Source organism: Phyllostomus discolor, chromosome 8, assembly GCF_004126475.2.
Source record: "Phyllostomus discolor isolate MPI-MPIP mPhyDis1 chromosome 8, mPhyDis1.pri.v3, whole genome shotgun sequence".
Lineage (NCBI taxonomy): Eukaryota > Metazoa > Chordata > Mammalia > Chiroptera > Phyllostomidae > Phyllostomus > Phyllostomus discolor.
The window spans coordinates 104,916,625-104,922,897 of NC_040910.2; positions in this window are offsets into that span (position 1 = coordinate 104,916,625).

A 6,273-nucleotide genomic window follows, 5' to 3' on the forward strand; every position below is an offset into this window, starting at 1 on the left:
TCCCTCTGTTTTGCTTCACTTGACCTATTTTCTAGCTTTTTTCTGGTCAGTCCCCTCTTTCTGCGCATCAAACCCTCCCACTGGACTAATTTTTTGCCGTCCTGCCCACTCCCCCTTCCTCTAACATGATCTCCTGGGGTTCTTCCCATCCAGGGCAAGTGTTCCCAATGCTGAGAGGAGACTCCGTTTTGGAAATAATTTATGTCAGCTTCAGGAGTAAGAACCCATAGAGGGAGAACTACTTTGTATTGCTGGGGGAAGGGGAGGTAGTGAAGGGGAAAAAAAAAACCCAAAATAATACAACACCCACCATAGAACAGGCCATGTTCCAGCTATCCAGCCGCTAACTAAAGAACTCTTGGTTTCTTGTCTGGCATTTGAGGATCTCAGAGAGCTGTACCAACATCATGAAGAACTCTGGGGGAAATGAAGGTAGAATAGGAGTAACCAGCTTTGCAACTAGGAATTAACACTTTATCCAACTATACCCCCAAAGTAGTTTTCTTTTCTTCTTCTTCTTTTTTAAATTGATTTTAGAGAGAGGAAGGGTGGGGGTAGAGAGAGACATTGATTTGTTGTCCCCCTTTTTAAAAAAAAACTTTATTTATTTTTAGAGAGAGGGGAAGGGAAGGAGAAGGAGAGGGAGAGAAACATCAATACGTGAGAGAGCTATCCATCGGTTGCTTCTTGCATGCCCCTACCTGGGGACCTGGCCTGCAACCCAGGCATATGCCTTGACTGGGAATCAAACCTGAGGCCTATTCAGTTCACAGGCCGGCACTCAATCCGCTGAGCCACACCAGCCAGGGCTGCTGTCTTCCTTACTGATGATGCATTTATTGGTTGATTCTTGTACGTGCCCTGACTGGGGATGGAACCCACAACCTTGGAGTATCTGGACAAGTTCTAACCAACTGAGTTTCCCCTCCAGAGCCAAAGTAGTTTTCTTTGATGATGCCACTTCTCTTGAACTTGTCTCATTTTTTTGTGTGATCTTTCATGTTATTAACCAAGGAACTATGTGGATATGAAATCATTTTAAACAGAAGTAGCCGCATTCTCCCTATTGTAATCCAGCCCTCAATCAAATTTCATCTCCTCCTCAGGCTGCTGCCCCACACTCATCCTGAAGGGGGCACTTTTGTTCAGTCGTTACTTGGTGCCAGCGAAAAAGCCGCCCCAGGAAGGAAACATAACAATTGGTCACGTGTTGGGGGGGGGGTTCTCGCAGGGGTTGCTGGGACAGGGAAGGGAGGTCCACGTGGAGTGGGTGGAGCTCACTGAAAGTTTTGGCGGGGCTGGAAGAGGAAGAAAAATACCAAAACTTGAATTGTGATTTAAAAAAATAAAAAAGCAGCAGGGAGGGTATGCCCTGCTCTCGGAGAGCCCTAGCAGAGGGGAGTAGGGGAGGTTGTACCTAAGCATGCTTCTTGCGGATGCCTGGGATGCAGGGCACAGTGTCTGCGAGAAAGAGTTCTGGAGTAGGGGCGAGTTTCGGAGCCGGAAACCTCTGTGGCTCCTCGCTGGTTCCCCATCCCCCATCCTCCCGAAGAAGGGAAAAGCGGCCTCTCCACCCATGGCCTTATTTCGGTGCCATGTGGGGTTGGGCCGATGCCAGCCACGCAACCCAGTCTTTATTTACCTTTCCAAGAGTCTCAGGAAGCCGCCCAGATGAATCCTCTCTCTCTGGGGAAAAAGCCAAAACAAGCCTCCTCCTTTCACTACCTAGTTCTGCCCCACTGTGAGCAGGAAAACACATCTTCATACAGTCTCTGAGCCAGAAGGAGCCCTAAAAGTGTGCTATTTCAATTTTCTTTTTGGGCTGGAGAGACCGAGACCCAGACAGGTAAAGGGGCTTGCAACATGGTCTTTTCACCCAATAGGTATTCCCGTGAAAGAAAGGCGATTCCACTATTCCAAAAGCAGAGGAGTGGTGAAAGTGGCTTTTATCTCCATCTGCGCCCTTAGCCAGAGGGCGAAAGGGAATGACCATTATGTCAATAGAGATAAAACAGGCAGAGAACTGGTCCGGGACTTGACTTAGGGGACTAGGCAGTTTCCTAGGCTCCCTCACAGCAAACCGCTCCACTTTCCCCCTCTTGGCCTTTTGCTCTTGACCGTCTAGTGTTCTTGTCTTAGTTCAGGGGTTACCACATCCTGAAATGTAATGGTTTGGAAACGAGAATTCCCGTCCCTTCCCGGAAGAGCATCTGGTCCCAGGTTTCAGTTTTCTGGCGGATCGTCCACCTCATCCTGTGAATAGAGATCGGCAAGAGGAGACTTCCAATCCCAAAACTCCAGCCTTTAGGGAGAGAAGCGTGTTGACTTCGTCTGGAGCAGTGAAATACTAGACTTTGGATTTCAGACTTGTAAAGTTTCCAGGGGGAAAAAAAAATGTGAGGGACTGATATAAGATTACCAGCTTTTTATTTTGCCAAGGAAGGACATTAAAAAACTACTGGCACTAGTTGCTATTTACTGTCTCCATAATTTCACAAAAGAAAGTACATTTTAACGCCCACAAAGTGGGGAGCATGTCATCTTGGAATACATAACAGTTCTAGGCCACCCTGCGTTGACTACCATGGGCACCATACAGTGCCATTCCCCCCAGCACCCCCCTCATTTTGTTGAACATCGTCTCCAGTTCGGTCTATTGGTCTCTTGGCCAGCGGTGGGCAAACTACAGCCTGAATGCCAAATCCAGGTATGTGCCACGATCTAAGAACAAGCTCAGAATGTTCAGGTAGCGGTAAAATCCAGAATATTTCATGCACATGAAAATGATATGAAATCCACATTTCTGTGTTGCTAAATACAAGTTTATGAAATGGGAGTGTGATTGCTGCTTGCTCTCACACCAGAGCCTTTGCTTATAACCACTGTTTCCCACCTGTCATTCCCTCTATTGGGTTGGCTGAAAATTCCCTTTAGTTTCTTCTGTACTATGGCTCTGGTAGTGCTTAGTTGCTTTTAACTTCATTTGAAACAATTCTGTTAGATTGTATTATGACAGCTGTCAAGTGCATTTGTACGCATTTTTTAAAAAATCAAAATTGGTGAATTTTTGTGCAGCCATTTTAATATTGAAGATGGAAGAAAATACGCAGTATTTTCAGTGTATTATGCTTTATTATTCCAAGAAAGGTAAAAACAAACTGAAACACACACACAAAAAGATTTGTGTAGTGTCTGGAGAAGGTGTTCTGGCTAACTGAACATGTCAAAAGTGGTTTGTGCCCTGGCTGGTGTGACTCAGTGGATTGAGTGCCAGCCTGCAAACTAAAAGGTCGCCAGTTTGACTCCCAGTCAGGACACATGCCAGGGTAGTGGGTTAGGTCCTTGTTTGGGGATGTGCGAGAAGCAACCAATAGACATCTCTGGCACTGATGTTTCTCTCTGTCTCCCTCCCTTCCCCTGTAAAAACAAATAAAGTCCTTTAAAAAAAAGTGGCCTGCAAAGTTTCCTGGTTCTATTGACATTTGGGCCAAATAATTCTTTGCTGTGGGGCTGTCTTATGGATTGGAAGATGTTTAGCTGCCCCTTGGCCTCTACCCACTAGAAGTCAATAGTGGGAGATAGCCAACATACTCAAAATATCCAAATCAATAAAGTTATTGGTGAAAATGAAGTGCTTTTTATTTCATGGAAAAAACTAAGCCCTGGCTGGCGTAGCTCAGTGGATTGAGAGCGGGCTGCAAACCAAAGTGTCGCAGGTTTGATTCCCAGTCAGGGTACATGCCTGGGTTGCAGGCCATGACCCCCAGCAACCCCACATTAATGTTTCCCTCTCTCTCTCTTTCTCCCTCCCTTCCCTCTCTAAAATAATAAAAATAAAATCTTAAAAAAAAAAAGAAAGAAAAAGAAAAAACTAAATAGACTTTTTGGCTACCCCAGTATGATTGTCACTCTCAACCAAGGTAAAGGTCACGGATAGATGCTTTCTCCTTAATATTACTAAACGGCTCATTTACTCATTTACTGATATGAAGTGCCTACGCTGTGCCAGATGTGATTCTAAGTGCTGAGGATTCAGCAGTGAGCGAAACATGAAGCTTAACATTCTAGTGGGACATGACAATAAACAAGGTAAATTACATGTTAGATGTTAATAGTGCTTTGAATTAAACTAAAGCAGGTGTCCTCTCCCTCCTGGGGAGCATACCCAACTCTCTCCCTTCTCCTTCTTCTTTCCCGACAGGCCTGAACCTCCTAAACTTTTAAGGGACCTCACACAGGAACAATGAGCAGTGACAGCTCGTCTTGGGCTAATCCCGGAACATGTCTCCAAGGCTTCCTTTCCTATAACATCTCTAGAGAGACAATGCAGTCCCACCTAGGCTCTCTCCTGTTGCTTCCTCCAGCCGAGGCCTTTCTTTGTTTCACTGTCCCGTTTTAATAAATGTCCTCCCAGAATCAAAAGGAAAATAAAGCAGAAAGAGAGGGATTTTGGAAGGGAGTTATGAGTTTCCATAGGGTAGGCGAAGAAGATCTGATGAAAATGTATTTAGAATGAAAGAGGAAGGCACCTGGATAGCTTCAGAAGTGATCTAGGTGGCGGGAACAGCAAGTGAAAGGATCTAAGCAGATGTATGCCAGGTGTTTGAAAAACAGCTAAGAGGTGTGTGTTTGGCCAGGGCTTGGGGGGGTTGGGGAATGTGGGGAGGAGAGGAAAGCAGTAGGAGTGGAAGTCACTGAACAGTACCAGGGGGCCTGGTCCTATGAGGGCCATAATAATGACTTTATTTTCACTCCAAGTAAGATGGGAAATCGTGAATTTACAGTGGAGAAAAAACATGATCTTACTCAGGATCACTATGGCTGCTGTGTGGAGAACAGATTTAAGTAGGGGAAGGCAAAGGTTGAAGCTGAGAGATTAATTACAAGGTAACTGCAATAAAAAGATATGAGATATGGGTATGGCTTAGACCAAGGTGGTGGAGGTGTTGATGGTATGGGATTCTGAATATATATGTTGAAGACTGGACATAAGGTGAGATGGAGAGGAAGGCTGAAGAAAAAGCAGGATTTGGGTGGGGGAAATTCAAGAGTGTGATTTTAGATGTAAGTTTGAAATGATTATTACACACCCAAGTGGATATGTCTCCTAGGTAGTTCAATATACAATTTATAAAAATATTTTTAAATTTATTTTTAGAGAGAGGGGAAAGGAGGAAGAAAGAGAGGGAAGGAAACATCAATGTATGGTTGCCTCTTGTGCTCCCCCTACTGGGGACCTGGCCCACAACCCAGGCATGTGCCTTGACTGGGAATTGAACCAGCAACCCATTATTGGGTCATCCCTGAGGCACTCAATCCACTGAGCCACACCAGCCAGGGTTGAATATACAATTTTGGGGTTAGGAAGAAGATACACATTTGAGAGTTATCAGTGTCGAGATGGTGTTGAAAGTCTTGATAATGGAAGCGATCACCATATGAGATCACCTCCCCCGCCACACCCCTTCATTGGAATCCCTAACCCCAATACTTCCCTTGCACATCTGAGGCCACAGAATCTGGTGAAGAGGACTGGTGCTGTCTTGGCTTCTTAATACACTCACACCCATTTGTTTCAGTTTCCAGCGCTTCATGCTTTGGGCCCACAAGGCAAAGACGTAGTTTTAATTAGAGGTTTCACATTAGGCCAAGAATGTTAGTCATCTTCATTTCCATATGGATTGAATATATATATATATATATATATATATACACACACACACTTCAGCAGAAAAGAGAAACAACCAATTAAAACTACTTAAAACTTTTTCCACGAGGAATTCTGCGGGGATTTACTGGCTAAAGTTGCCTGGAAATGAGACATAGACACACACACAATGAATACAGAGATAGGAAGAAGTGCTCATCATAGCAGAATATCCTAAAGTATTTCTATTCCCAGTAAAGGTAAAAAAAAAATCCTTTCTGAGACTTCCTTTGCTTCAACCTTTCATGAACCTCTCAATTCTAGAAGATGCTAGAAATGACAAGAAGGCTGGGGAGACGGCCGTGGGGAAAGAACTGTTGGTAACTGGCCATACTCGCTCAAGGGAGGCTGTGGCCAAGTCCCTCGGCAGCAGACATCATGGATCTTCCCCACTCTGGGAACCAGAGGTTCCTCCGTTTCTGGTCTGGAACCCTTGCGGAGCTGCTGGGGAGTGGAGGGGGGGACGGGGTTAGAATGCTGCCCCTGGGAAACACCCACAGGCTCCAAGAGGAGGCTGAATCCTGACGCTGCTCCAGGAGGTTTGCAGGGTTGCGGGGGCCGCTGGG